The sequence below is a fragment of the Anomaloglossus baeobatrachus genome, unplaced genomic scaffold (genome assembly GCF_048569485.1).
Source record: "Anomaloglossus baeobatrachus isolate aAnoBae1 unplaced genomic scaffold, aAnoBae1.hap1 Scaffold_2840, whole genome shotgun sequence".
Taxonomy (NCBI): Eukaryota; Metazoa; Chordata; class Amphibia; order Anura; family Aromobatidae; genus Anomaloglossus; species Anomaloglossus baeobatrachus.
The window spans coordinates 1-14,205 of record NW_027442309.1 but is presented as its reverse complement, the minus strand read 5'-3'; the positions used below and the strand labels follow the sequence as shown (position 1 = coordinate 14,205).

The 14,205-nt window shown below is 47.2% G+C and overlaps 8 non-coding genes and 2 pseudogenes across 8 annotated transcripts; all 10 read right to left on the bottom strand.

Annotated features, from left to right (window-relative positions):
- Positions 1 to 288: 288 nt before the first annotated feature.
- Positions 289 to 481, bottom strand: LOC142266277 (U2 spliceosomal RNA). The gene has a single exon (XR_012732392.1). It is a non-coding gene; the product is annotated as a U2 spliceosomal RNA (small nuclear RNA).
- Positions 482 to 1,169: 688 nt separating this feature from the next.
- LOC142266288 (U2 spliceosomal RNA) lies at positions 1,170 to 1,296 on the bottom strand (annotated as a pseudogene).
- A 1,424-nt stretch (positions 1,297 to 2,720) lies between these two features.
- LOC142266256 (U2 spliceosomal RNA) lies at positions 2,721 to 2,911 on the bottom strand. The gene has a single exon (XR_012732375.1). It is a non-coding gene; the product is annotated as a U2 spliceosomal RNA (small nuclear RNA).
- Positions 2,912 to 4,298: 1,387 nt separating this feature from the next.
- On the bottom strand, positions 4,299 to 4,489 carry LOC142266338 (U2 spliceosomal RNA). The gene has a single exon (XR_012732439.1). It is a non-coding gene; the product is annotated as a U2 spliceosomal RNA (small nuclear RNA).
- Positions 4,490 to 5,876: 1,387 nt separating this feature from the next.
- LOC142266326 (U2 spliceosomal RNA) lies at positions 5,877 to 6,067 on the bottom strand. Its single transcript, XR_012732428.1, has one exon. It is a non-coding gene; the product is annotated as a U2 spliceosomal RNA (small nuclear RNA).
- A 1,387-nt stretch (positions 6,068 to 7,454) lies between these two features.
- On the bottom strand, positions 7,455 to 7,645 carry LOC142266313 (U2 spliceosomal RNA). Its single transcript, XR_012732417.1, has one exon. It is a non-coding gene; the product is annotated as a U2 spliceosomal RNA (small nuclear RNA).
- A 1,387-nt stretch (positions 7,646 to 9,032) lies between these two features.
- Positions 9,033 to 9,223, bottom strand: LOC142266301 (U2 spliceosomal RNA). The gene has a single exon (XR_012732406.1). It is a non-coding gene; the product is annotated as a U2 spliceosomal RNA (small nuclear RNA).
- Positions 9,224 to 10,610: 1,387 nt separating this feature from the next.
- On the bottom strand, positions 10,611 to 10,806 carry LOC142266283 (U2 spliceosomal RNA). The gene has a single exon (XR_012732396.1). It is a non-coding gene; the product is annotated as a U2 spliceosomal RNA (small nuclear RNA).
- A 642-nt stretch (positions 10,807 to 11,448) lies between these two features.
- Positions 11,449 to 11,575, bottom strand: LOC142266289 (U2 spliceosomal RNA; annotated as a pseudogene).
- A 1,387-nt stretch (positions 11,576 to 12,962) lies between these two features.
- On the bottom strand, positions 12,963 to 13,153 carry LOC142266250 (U2 spliceosomal RNA). The gene has a single exon (XR_012732369.1). It is a non-coding gene; the product is annotated as a U2 spliceosomal RNA (small nuclear RNA).
- Between the last annotated feature and the right edge of the window lie 1,052 nt (positions 13,154 to 14,205).

The following is a 14,205-nucleotide window of genomic DNA, read 5'->3' as shown; positions in this document are numbered from 1 at the left end:
CTTTGTCCAAAAGGGATCTATTCCATTCAATTGCAAATGATCTAGATAAGACAGAGAACTGCAGCACGGGGACATAGCCGAGTTGGTCAGGTTGAGTGGTGATGAGTTTGCTATTTGGATGAATAAAGAAAGTCAAAAGTGTGAAAGATAAAAAACAAAAGGAGGAAGTGTGAAAAGTGAATGGGCCAAATTGAGGTGCATATGAAGACGTATGCTTTCTTCCAATTCATTAAATCGGGCTAATATGAATCAGGTGAATTGAGTTCTGCTTTTGGAAACTGGGTTAAGAAGGGGTGCACCGTTCCTGGAGGTACTGCAATACCAGGTCAATGCGTGGAGTGGACAGAGCAAGCTCTTTTTCCATCTCCCTGTTCTAAAAATCCATTTAATATATGGTCCCCAGATAGGGGACGTATCAGATATTAAACTGATAAGAACAGATTTTTGATTTAATGAAGCTTTCCAAAGCACCGCAAAAAATGCATGACCGAAGTCACACCAAAAACAGTGCAAAGGCTAGGATTCGTGTGGACCCCTCCGTGAGGAGAGGGTCCCCAAAAATCAACCCCGTCCCTCCGAGCCAGAAGGCCACAGCAAGGGTCAGGGATCTTCGGTGCTCCCCCAAGCCGAAGCCTGGTTGAGCCTTGTCGTTGCTCCCAGCGTCCACCCAGGCATCTTACCCAAGTGGAGTAGAGAGCTACTAGTTGTTGGTTTCGCAGCCGAAACTGCCCGGACCGTCAACCGGTGTTGGTTTCTCAGCCCAAGGCTAACCGGACCTCCAACCGGGTGTTGGTTTCTCAGCCGAAGCTGACCCGGACCTCCAACCGGGTGTTGGTTTCTCAGCCGAAGCTGACCCAGACCTCCAACCGGGTGTTGGTTTCTCAGCCGAAGCTGACCCGGACCTCCAACCGGGTGTTGGTTTCTCAGCCCAAAGCTGAACGGACCTCCGACCATGATTATAAAAATTTCCCTTCCTAGCCAGAAGGCCGGGATAGAGCAATATGCTCAGAAAGTATGAAAGGGCAAGGTACGGTGTGCTACAGAGCCCAAGGCTCGCCGGGGTCCCAAGCCAGCAAGCTCAGACTCACTCCAGGGTCGTCAGTCCTGGGGCACATTGCACCATAGCCCCCACACTTACTCAGTCTAATAGCCTCGATCCTGGTAGGGCCATGTTTTCCTCTAGATGAATATACTATACATCAAGAGTACTAGCAAGCGCAACCTTCCAGTGTGCATTGCATCTGCCGAGCCTCACAGATACTACACTTGATCTTAGCCAAAAGGCCGAGAAGCGATACTACACTTGATCTTAGCCAAAAGGCCGAGAAGCGATAACCAGAATTGGTTTGGGCCTCGAGTGGCACCCTGGCCTATGCCGGACACATCTTAGGGAGAGAGAGCGAGAGGGAGACAAACCCACGCCTACACAAGACATTTTGTCACCCAAGCCAACCCTTGAAAAGGCTGCTTTGCAGAGCCAAAACAAGAAGAATGGTGCGTTTTGCAGCCGCCGCCCACTGCAATGAATCTGAATAACTCCTCCTTTAGGGCGCAAGCAACTCCCCTCCCCCTTGCAGTCTTTCCAATTCACGATACAAAAAGACGGACAGGACAGGTTGCCTGACTTTCCGTCACTGCCACCCTTTGCCATCCTTACCCGTAGAAAGCCCTTTCATCATCCCCAAACCCTAATCTTTTCCCTTTCCTTCCCAGCCCCCAAACCCTGCCCTCTGTACCTTTCTCACCACCCGCTTCCCTTCTCCTGTCATCCCCCTACCACCCGGGAAAAAAAGAGATTGCCCCCTCCTTCCACTAGCCCACCCTCCCACCCAAAGAACAACTTCTTCTGCGCAGCTTGTTTTCTAGGCAGCAGCGCTATTGTGATGTCATCGGGGGGCATTGTGACAAGCCGCCAGTGTTCCGTCTCTTCATGTTGTGCACAGTTCAAACGGAAAATACATCAACAGGCAGACTACAGAAAAGCTTACTATCAAAGGTTAGAGGGGGGCTTTCTCAGAGGGCTTTTTACAGTTTTTCTATTCCCAATTAGCCGTTTAAGTGTACTTATTGAAAGTAGTAATTCTTTCATAGGCCGCCCTTTCTTAGTATTTGACGTTCCTTATATTGCGGTATGAGGCTTCGCAGTAGGTTGCAAACATTCATCACCCATGACTGTCCCCAATTGAGCTCAGAAGCTCAATGTCTATCATGACCTCTCTTTTAGAATGTCCAAGAGCAAGCAAACTATTCCTCCAGGAGAGGGCGCCAACAGACTACTAAAGAGATCATCATTACTCAAAGAAAACCCCAAAAACCAATGCATGATAGGAATAAACAGGTAACTTTCTTTGGAGTGGAAGCGGAGAGATCGCACCAGATGCCAATTCTAGATGTTATCACACCTGTGGTCACTGCAGCAGCAGGTGAATCCACTTTGTCCAAAAGGGATCTATTCCATTCAATTGCAAATGATCTAGATAAGACAGAGAACTGCAGCACGGGGACATAGCCGAGTTGGTCAGGTTGAGTGGTGATGAGTTTGCTATTTGGATGAATAAAGAAAGTCAAAAGTGTGAAAGATAAAAAACAAAAGGAGGAAGTGTGAAAAGTGAATGGGCCAAATTGAGGTGCATATGAAGACGTATGCTTTCTTCCAATTCATTAAATCGGGCTAATATGAATCAGGTGAATTGAGTTCTGCTTTTGGAAACTGGGTTAAGAAGGGGTGCACCGTTCCTGGAGGTACTGCAATACCAGGTCAATGCGTGGAGTGGACAGAGCAAGCTCTTTTTCCATCTCCCTGTTCTAAAAATCCATTTAATATATGGTCCCCAGATAGGGGACGTATCAGATATTAAACTGATAAGAACAGATACTACACTTGATCTTAGCCAAAAGGCCGAGAAGCGATAACCAGAATTGGTTTGGGCCTCGAGTGGCACCCTGGCCTATGCCGGACACATCTTAGGGAGAGAGAGCGAGAGGGAGACAAACCCACGCCTACACAAGACATTTTGTCACCCAAGCCAACCCTTGAAAAGGCTGCTTTGCAGAGCCAAAACAAGAAGAATGGTGCGTTTTGCAGCCGCCGCCCACTGCAATGAATCTGAATAACTCCTCCTTTAGGGCGCAAGCAACTCCCCTCCCCCTTGCAGTCTTTCCAATTCACGATACAAAAAGACGGACAGGACAGGTTGCCTGACTTTCCGTCACTGCCACCCTTTGCCATCCTTACCCGTAGAAAGCCCTTTCATCATCCCCAAACCCTAATCTTTTCCCTTTCCTTCCCAGCCCCCAAACCCTGCCCTCTGTACCTTTCTCACCACCCGCTTCCCTTCTCCTGTCATCCCCCTACCACCCGGGAAAAAAAGAGATTGCCCCCTCCTTCCACTAGCCCACCCTCCCACCCAAAGAACAACTTCTTCTGCGCAGCTTGTTTTCTAGGCAGCAGCGCTATTGTGATGTCATCGGGGGGCATTGTGACAAGCCGCCAGTGTTCCGTCTCTTCATGTTGTGCACAGTTCAAACGGAAAATACATCAACAGGCAGACTACAGAAAAGCTTACTATCAAAGGTTAGAGGGGGGCTTTCTCAGAGGGCTTTTTACAGTTTTTCTATTCCCAATTAGCCGTTTAAGTGTACTTATTGAAAGTAGTAATTCTTTCATAGGCCGCCCTTTCTTAGTATTTGACGTTCCTTATATTGCGGTATGAGGCTTCGCAGTAGGTTGCAAACATTCATCACCCATGACTGTCCCCAATTGAGCTCAGAAGCTCAATGTCTATCATGACCTCTCTTTTAGAATGTCCAAGAGCAAGCAAACTATTCCTCCAGGAGAGGGCGCCAACAGACTACTAAAGAGATCATCATTACTCAAAGAAAACCCCAAAAACCAATGCATGATAGGAATAAACAGGTAACTTTCTTTGGAGTGGAAGCGGAGAGATCGCACCAGATGCCAATTCTAGATGTTATCACACCTGTGGTCACTGCAGCAGCAGGTGAATCCACTTTGTCCAAAAGGGATCTATTCCATTCAATTGCAAATGATCTAGATAAGACAGAGAACTGCAGCACGGGGACATAGCCGAGTTGGTCAGGTTGAGTGGTGATGAGTTTGCTATTTGGATGAATAAAGAAAGTCAAAAGTGTGAAAGATAAAAAACAAAAGGAGGAAGTGTGAAAAGTGAATGGGCCAAATTGAGGTGCATATGAAGACGTATGCTTTCTTCCAATTCATTAAATCGGGCTAATATGAATCAGGTGAATTGAGTTCTGCTTTTGGAAACTGGGTTAAGAAGGGGTGCACCGTTCCTGGAGGTACTGCAATACCAGGTCAATGCGTGGAGTGGACAGAGCAAGCTCTTTTTCCATCTCCCTGTTCTAAAAATCCATTTAATATATGGTCCCCAGATAGGGGACGTATCAGATATTAAACTGATAAGAACAGATACTACACTTGATCTTAGCCAAAAGGCCGAGAAGCGATAACCAGAATTGGTTTGGGCCTCGAGTGGCACCCTGGCCTATGCCGGACACATCTTAGGGAGAGAGAGCGAGAGGGAGACAAACCCACGCCTACACAAGACATTTTGTCACCCAAGCCAACCCTTGAAAAGGCTGCTTTGCAGAGCCAAAACAAGAAGAATGGTGCGTTTTGCAGCCGCCGCCCACTGCAATGAATCTGAATAACTCCTCCTTTAGGGCGCAAGCAACTCCCCTCCCCCTTGCAGTCTTTCCAATTCACGATACAAAAAGACGGACAGGACAGGTTGCCTGACTTTCCGTCACTGCCACCCTTTGCCATCCTTACCCGTAGAAAGCCCTTTCATCATCCCCAAACCCTAATCTTTTCCCTTTCCTTCCCAGCCCCCAAACCCTGCCCTCTGTACCTTTCTCACCACCCGCTTCCCTTCTCCTGTCATCCCCCTACCACCCGGGAAAAAAAGAGATTGCCCCCTCCTTCCACTAGCCCACCCTCCCACCCAAAGAACAACTTCTTCTGCGCAGCTTGTTTTCTAGGCAGCAGCGCTATTGTGATGTCATCGGGGGGCATTGTGACAAGCCGCCAGTGTTCCGTCTCTTCATGTTGTGCACAGTTCAAACGGAAAATACATCAACAGGCAGACTACAGAAAAGCTTACTATCAAAGGTTAGAGGGGGGCTTTCTCAGAGGGCTTTTTACAGTTTTTCTATTCCCAATTAGCCGTTTAAGTGTACTTATTGAAAGTAGTAATTCTTTCATAGGCCGCCCTTTCTTAGTATTTGACGTTCCTTATATTGCGGTATGAGGCTTCGCAGTAGGTTGCAAACATTCATCACCCATGACTGTCCCCAATTGAGCTCAGAAGCTCAATGTCTATCATGACCTCTCTTTTAGAATGTCCAAGAGCAAGCAAACTATTCCTCCAGGAGAGGGCGCCAACAGACTACTAAAGAGATCATCATTACTCAAAGAAAACCCCAAAAACCAATGCATGATAGGAATAAACAGGTAACTTTCTTTGGAGTGGAAGCGGAGAGATCGCACCAGATGCCAATTCTAGATGTTATCACACCTGTGGTCACTGCAGCAGCAGGTGAATCCACTTTGTCCAAAAGGGATCTATTCCATTCAATTGCAAATGATCTAGATAAGACAGAGAACTGCAGCACGGGGACATAGCCGAGTTGGTCAGGTTGAGTGGTGATGAGTTTGCTATTTGGATGAATAAAGAAAGTCAAAAGTGTGAAAGATAAAAAACAAAAGGAGGAAGTGTGAAAAGTGAATGGGCCAAATTGAGGTGCATATGAAGACGTATGCTTTCTTCCAATTCATTAAATCGGGCTAATATGAATCAGGTGAATTGAGTTCTGCTTTTGGAAACTGGGTTAAGAAGGGGTGCACCGTTCCTGGAGGTACTGCAATACCAGGTCAATGCGTGGAGTGGACAGAGCAAGCTCTTTTTCCATCTCCCTGTTCTAAAAATCCATTTAATATATGGTCCCCAGATAGGGGACGTATCAGATATTAAACTGATAAGAACAGATACTACACTTGATCTTAGCCAAAAGGCCGAGAAGCGATAACCAGAATTGGTTTGGGCCTCGAGTGGCACCCTGGCCTATGCCGGACACATCTTAGGGAGAGAGAGCGAGAGGGAGACAAACCCACGCCTACACAAGACATTTTGTCACCCAAGCCAACCCTTGAAAAGGCTGCTTTGCAGAGCCAAAACAAGAAGAATGGTGCGTTTTGCAGCCGCCGCCCACTGCAATGAATCTGAATAACTCCTCCTTTAGGGCGCAAGCAACTCCCCTCCCCCTTGCAGTCTTTCCAATTCACGATACAAAAAGACGGACAGGACAGGTTGCCTGACTTTCCGTCACTGCCACCCTTTGCCATCCTTACCCGTAGAAAGCCCTTTCATCATCCCCAAACCCTAATCTTTTCCCTTTCCTTCCCAGCCCCCAAACCCTGCCCTCTGTACCTTTCTCACCACCCGCTTCCCTTCTCCTGTCATCCCCCTACCACCCGGGAAAAAAAGAGATTGCCCCCTCCTTCCACTAGCCCACCCTCCCACCCAAAGAACAACTTCTTCTGCGCAGCTTGTTTTCTAGGCAGCAGCGCTATTGTGATGTCATCGGGGGGCATTGTGACAAGCCGCCAGTGTTCCGTCTCTTCATGTTGTGCACAGTTCAAACGGAAAATACATCAACAGGCAGACTACAGAAAAGCTTACTATCAAAGGTTAGAGGGGGGCTTTCTCAGAGGGCTTTTTACAGTTTTTCTATTCCCAATTAGCCGTTTAAGTGTACTTATTGAAAGTAGTAATTCTTTCATAGGCCGCCCTTTCTTAGTATTTGACGTTCCTTATATTGCGGTATGAGGCTTCGCAGTAGGTTGCAAACATTCATCACCCATGACTGTCCCCAATTGAGCTCAGAAGCTCAATGTCTATCATGACCTCTCTTTTAGAATGTCCAAGAGCAAGCAAACTATTCCTCCAGGAGAGGGCGCCAACAGACTACTAAAGAGATCATCATTACTCAAAGAAAACCCCAAAAACCAATGCATGATAGGAATAAACAGGTAACTTTCTTTGGAGTGGAAGCGGAGAGATCGCACCAGATGCCAATTCTAGATGTTATCACACCTGTGGTCACTGCAGCAGCAGGTGAATCCACTTTGTCCAAAAGGGATCTATTCCATTCAATTGCAAATGATCTAGATAAGACAGAGAACTGCAGCACGGGGACATAGCCGAGTTGGTCAGGTTGAGTGGTGATGAGTTTGCTATTTGGATGAATAAAGAAAGTCAAAAGTGTGAAAGATAAAAAACAAAAGGAGGAAGTGTGAAAAGTGAATGGGCCAAATTGAGGTGCATATGAAGACGTATGCTTTCTTCCAATTCATTAAATCGGGCTAATATGAATCAGGTGAATTGAGTTCTGCTTTTGGAAACTGGGTTAAGAAGGGGTGCACCGTTCCTGGAGGTACTGCAATACCAGGTCAATGCGTGGAGTGGACAGAGCAAGCTCTTTTTCCATCTCCCTGTTCTAAAAATCCATTTAATATATGGTCCCCAGATAGGGGACGTATCAGATATTAAACTGATAAGAACAGATACTACACTTGATCTTAGCCAAAAGGCCGAGAAGCGATAACCAGAATTGGTTTGGGCCTCGAGTGGCACCCTGGCCTATGCCGGACACATCTTAGGGAGAGAGAGCGAGAGGGAGACAAACCCACGCCTACACAAGACATTTTGTCACCCAAGCCAACCCTTGAAAAGGCTGCTTTGCAGAGCCAAAACAAGAAGAATGGTGCGTTTTGCAGCCGCCGCCCACTGCAATGAATCTGAATAACTCCTCCTTTAGGGCGCAAGCAACTCCCCTCCCCCTTGCAGTCTTTCCAATTCACGATACAAAAAGACGGACAGGACAGGTTGCCTGACTTTCCGTCACTGCCACCCTTTGCCATCCTTACCCGTAGAAAGCCCTTTCATCATCCCCAAACCCTAATCTTTTCCCTTTCCTTCCCAGCCCCCAAACCCTGCCCTCTGTACCTTTCTCACCACCCGCTTCCCTTCTCCTGTCATCCCCCTACCACCCGGGAAAAAAAGAGATTGCCCCCTCCTTCCACTAGCCCACCCTCCCACCCAAAGAACAACTTCTTCTGCGCAGCTTGTTTTCTAGGCAGCAGCGCTATTGTGATGTCATCGGGGGGCATTGTGACAAGCCGCCAGTGTTCCGTCTCTTCATGTTGTGCACAGTTCAAACGGAAAATACATCAACAGGCAGACTACAGAAAAGCTTACTATCAAAGGTTAGAGGGGGGCTTTCTCAGAGGGCTTTTTACAGTTTTTCTATTCCCAATTAGCCGTTTAAGTGTACTTATTGAAAGTAGTAATTCTTTCATAGGCCGCCCTTTCTTAGTATTTGACGTTCCTTATATTGCGGTATGAGGCTTCGCAGTAGGTTGCAAACATTCATCACCCATGACTGTCCCCAATTGAGCTCAGAAGCTCAATGTCTATCATGACCTCTCTTTTAGAATGTCCAAGAGCAAGCAAACTATTCCTCCAGGAGAGGGCGCCAACAGACTACTAAAGAGATCATCATTACTCAAAGAAAACCCCAAAAACCAATGCATGATAGGAATAAACAGGTAACTTTCTTTGGAGTGGAAGCGGAGAGATCGCACCAGATGCCAATTCTAGATGTTATCACACCTGTGGTCACTGCAGCAGCAGGTGAATCCACTTTGTCCAAAAGGGATCTATTCCATTCAATTGCAAATGATCTAGATAAGACAGAGAACTGCAGCACGGGGACATAGCCGAGTTGGTCAGGTTGAGTGGTGATGAGTTTGCTATTTGGATGAATAAAGAAAGTCAAAAGTGTGAAAGATAAAAAACAAAAGGAGGAAGTGTGAAAAGTGAATGGGCCAAATTGAGGTGCATATGAAGACGTATGCTTTCTTCCAATTCATTAAATCGGGCTAATATGAATCAGGTGAATTGAGTTCTGCTTTTGGAAACTGGGTTAAGAAGGGGTGCACCGTTCCTGGAGGTACTGCAATACCAGGTCAATGCGTGGAGTGGACAGAGCAAGCTCTTTTTCCATCTCCCTGTTCTAAAAATCCATTTAATATATGGTCCCCAGATAGGGGACGTATCAGATATTAAACTGATAAGAACAGATACTACACTTGATCTTAGCCAAAAGGCCGAGAAGCGATAACCAGAATTGGTTTGGGCCTCGAGTGGCACCCTGGCCTATGCCGGACACATCTTAGGGAGAGAGAGCGAGAGGGAGACAAACCCACGCCTACACAAGACATTTTGTCACCCAAGCCAACCCTTGAAAAGGCTGCTTTGCAGAGCCAAAACAAGAAGAATGGTGCGTTTTGCAGCCGCCGCCCACTGCAATGAATCTGAATAACTCCTCCTTTAGGGCGCAAGCAACTCCCCTCCCCCTTGCAGTCTTTCCAATTCACGATACAAAAAGACGGACAGGACAGGTTGCCTGACTTTCCGTCACTGCCACCCTTTGCCATCCTTACCCGTAGAAAGCCCTTTCATCATCCCCAAACCCTAATCTTTTCCCTTTCCTTCCCAGCCCCCAAACCCTGCCCTCTGTACCTTTCTCACCACCCGCTTCCCTTCTCCTGTCATCCCCCTACCACCCGGGAAAAAAAGAGATTGCCCCCTCCTTCCACTAGCCCACCCTCCCACCCAAAGAACAACTTCTTCTGCGCAGCTTGTTTTCTAGGCAGCAGCGCTATTGTGATGTCATCGGGGGGCATTGTGACAAGCCGCCAGTGTTCCGTCTCTTCATGTTGTGCACAGTTCAAACGGAAAATACATCAACAGGCAGACTACAGAAAAGCTTACTATCAAAGGTTAGAGGGGGGCTTTCTCAGAGGGCTTTTTACAGTTTTTCTATTCCCAATTAGCCGTTTAAGTGTACTTATTGAAAGTAGTAATTCTTTCATAGGCCGCCCTTTCTTAGTATTTGACGTTCCTTATATTGCGGTATGAGGCTTCGCAGTAGGTTGCAAACATTCATCACCCATGACTGTCCCCAATTGAGCTCAGAAGCTCAATGTCTATCATGACCTCTCTTTTAGAATGTCCAAGAGCAAGCAAACTATTCCTCCAGGAGAGGGCGCCAACAGACTACTAAAGAGATCATCATTACTCAAAGAAAACCCCAAAAACCAATGCATGATAGGAATAAACAGGTAACTTTCTTTGGAGTGGAAGCGGAGAGATCGCACCAGATGCCAATTCTAGATGTTATCACACCTGTGGTCACTGCAGCAGCAGGTGAATCCACTTTGTCCAAAAGGGATCTATTCCATTCAATTGCAAATGATCTAGATAAGACAGAGAACTGCAGCACGGGGACATAGCCGAGTTGGTCAGGTTGAGTGGTGATGAGTTTGCTATTTGGATGAATAAAGAAAGTCAAAAGTGTGAAAGATAAAAAACAAAAGGAGGAAGTGTGAAAAGTGAATGGGCCAAATTGAGGTGCATATGAAGACGTATGCTTTCTTCCAATTCATTAAATCGGGCTAATATGAATCAGGTGAATTGAGTTCTGCTTTTGGAAACTGGGTTAAGAAGGGGTGCACCGTTCCTGGAGGTACTGCAATACCAGGTCAATGCGTGGAGTGGACAGAGCAAGCTCTTTTTCCATCTCCCTGTTCTAAAAATCCATTTAATATATGGTCCCCAGATAGGGGACGTATCAGATATTAAACTGATAAGAACAGATTTTGATTTAATGAAGCTTTCCAAAGCACCGCAAAAAATGCATGACCGAAGTCACACCAAAAACAGTGCAAAGGCTAGGATTCGTGTGGACCCCTCCGTGAGGAGAGGGTCCCCAAAAATCAACCCCGTCCCTCCGAGCCAGAAGGCCACAGCAAGGGTCAGGGATCTTCGGTGCTCCCCCAAGCCGAAGCCTGGTTGAGCCTTGTCGTTGCTCCCAGCGTCCACCCAGGCATCTTACCCAAGTGGAGTAGAGAGCTACTAGTTGTTGGTTTCGCAGCCGAAACTGCCCGGACCGTCAACCGGTGTTGGTTTCTCAGCCCAAGGCTAACCGGACCTCCAACCGGGTGTTGGTTTCTCAGCCGAAGCTGACCCGGACCTCCAACCGGGTGTTGGTTTCTCAGCCGAAGCTGACCCAGACCTCCAACCGGGTGTTGGTTTCTCAGCCCAAAGCTGAACGGACCTCCGACCATGATTATAAAAATTTCCCTTCCTAGCCATAAGGCCGGGATAGAGCAATATGCTCAGAAAGTATGAAAGGGCAAGGTACGGTGTGCTACAGAGCCCAAGGCTCGCCGGGGTCCCAAGCCAGCAAGCTCAGACTCACTCCAGGGTCGTCAGTCCTGGGGCACATTGCACCATAGCCCCCACACTTACTCAGTCTAATAGCCTCGATCCTGGTAGGGCCATGTTTTCCTCTAGATGAATATACTATACATCAAGAGTACTAGCAAGCGCAACCTTCCAGTGTGCATTGCATCTGCCGAGCCTCACAGATACTACACTTGATCTTAGCCAAAAGGCCGAGAAGCGATAACCAGAATTGGTTTGGGCCTCGAGTGGCACCCTGGCCTATGCCGGACACATCTTAGGGAGAGAGAGCGAGAGGGAGACAAACCCACGCCTACACAAGACATTTTGTCACCCAAGCCAACCCTTGAAAAGGCTGCTTTGCAGAGCCAAAACAAGAAGAATGGTGCGTTTTGCAGCCGCCGCCCACTGCAATGAATCTGAATAACTCCTCCTTTAGGGCGCAAGCAACTCCCCTCCCCCTTGCAGTCTTTCCAATTCACGATACAAAAAGACGGACAGGACAGGTTGCCTGACTTTCCGTCACTGCCACCCTTTGCCATCCTTACCCGTAGAAAGCCCTTTCATCATCCCCAAACCCTAATCTTTTCCCTTTCCTTCCCAGCCCCCAAACCCTGCCCTCTGTACCTTTCTCACCACCCGCTTCCCTTCTCCTGTCATCCCCCTACCACCCGGGAAAAAAAGAGATTGCCCCCTCCTTCCACTAGCCCACCCTCCCACCCAAAGAACAACTTCTTCTGCGCAGCTTGTTTTCTAGGCAGCAGCGCTATTGTGATGTCATCGGGGGGCATTGTGACAAGCCGCCAGTGTTCCGTCTCTTCATGTTGTGCACAGTTCAAACGGAAAATACATCAACAGGCAGACTACAGAAAAGCTTACTATCAAAGGTTAGAGGGGGGCTTTCTCAGAGGGCTTTTTACAGTTTTTCTATTCCCAATTAGCCGTTTAAGTGTACTTATTGAAAGTAGTAATTCTTTCATAGGCCGCCCTTTCTTAGTATTTGACGTTCCTTATATTGCGGTATGAGGCTTCGCAGTAGGTTGCAAACATTCATCACCCATGACTGTCCCCAATTGAGCTCAGAAGCTCAATGTCTATCATGACCTCTCTTTTAGAATGTCCAAGAGCAAGCAAACTATTCCTCCAGGAGAGGGCGCCAACAGACTACTAAAGAGATCATCATTACTCAAAGAAAACCCCAAAAACCAATGCATGATAGGAATAAACAGGTAACTTTCTTTGGAGTGGAAGCGGAGAGATCGCACCAGATGCCAATTCTAGATGTTATCACACCTGTGGTCACTGCAGCAGCAGGTGAATCCACTTTGTCCAAAAGGGATCTATTCCATTCAATTGCAAATGATCTAGATAAGACAGAGAACTGCAGCACGGGGACATAGCCGAGTTGGTCAGGTTGAGTGGTGATGAGTTTGCTATTTGGATGAATAAAGAAAGTCAAAAGTGTGAAAGATAAAAAACAAAAGGAGGAAGTGTGAAAAGTGAATGGGCCAAATTGAGGTGCATATGAAGACGTATGCTTTCTTCCAATTCATTAAATCGGGCTAATATGAATCAGGTGAATTGAGTTCTGCTTTTGGAAACTGGGTTAAGAAGGGGTGCACCGTTCCTGGAGGTACTGCAATACCAGGTCAATGCGTGGAGTGGACAGAGCAAGCTCTTTTTCCATCTCCCTGTTCTAAAAATCCATTTAATATATGGTCCCCAGATAGGGGACGTATCAGATATTAAACTGATAAGAACAGATACTACACTTGATCTTAGCCAAAAGGCCGAGAAGCGATAACCAGAATTGGTTTGGGCCTCGAGTGGCACCCTGGCCTATGCCGGACACATCTTAGGGAGAGAGAGCGAGAGGGAGACAAACCCACGCCTACACAAGACATTTTGTCACCCAAGCCAACCCTTGAAAAGGCTGCTTTGCAGAGCCAAAACAAGAAGAATGGTGCGTTTTGCAGCCGCCGCCCACTGCAATGAATCTGAATAACTCCTCCTTTAGGGCGCAAGCAACTCCCCTCCCCCTTGCAGTCTTTCCAATTCACGATACAAAAAGACGGACAGGACAGGTTGCCTGACTTTCCGTCACTGCCACCCTTTGCCATCCTTACCCGTAGAAAGCCCTTTCATCATCCCCAAACCCTAATCTTTTCCCTTTCCTTCCCAGCCCCCAAACCCTGCCCTCTGTACCTTTCTCACCACCCGCTTCCCTTCTCCTGTCATCCCCCTACCACCCGGGAAAAAAAGAGATTGCCCCCTCCTTCCACTAGCCCACCCTCCCACCCAAAGAACAACTTCTTCTGCGCAGCTTGTTTTCTAGGCAGCAGCGCTATTGTGATGTCATCGGGGGGCATTGTGACAAGCCGCCAGTGTTCCGTCTCTTCATGTTGTGCACAGTTCAAACGGAAAATACATCAACAGGCAGACTACAGAAAAGCTTACTATCAAAGGTTAGAGGGGGGCTTTCTCAGAGGGCTTTTTACAGTTTTTCTATTCCCAATTAGCCGTTTAAGTGTACTTATTGAAAGTAGTAATTCTTTCATAGGCCGCCCTTTCTTAGTATTTGACGTTCCTTATATTGCGGTATGAGGCTTCGCAGTAGGTTGCAAACATTCATCACCCATGACTGTCCCCAATTGAGCTCAGAAGCTCAATGTCTATCATGACCTCTCTTTTAGAATGTCCAAGAGCAAGCAAACTATTCCTCCAGGAGAGGGCGCCAACAGACTACTAAAGAGATCATCATTACTCAAAGAAAACCCCAAAAACCAATGCATGATAGGAATAAACAGGTAACTTTCTTTGGAGTGGAAGCGGAGAGATCGCACCAGATGCCAAT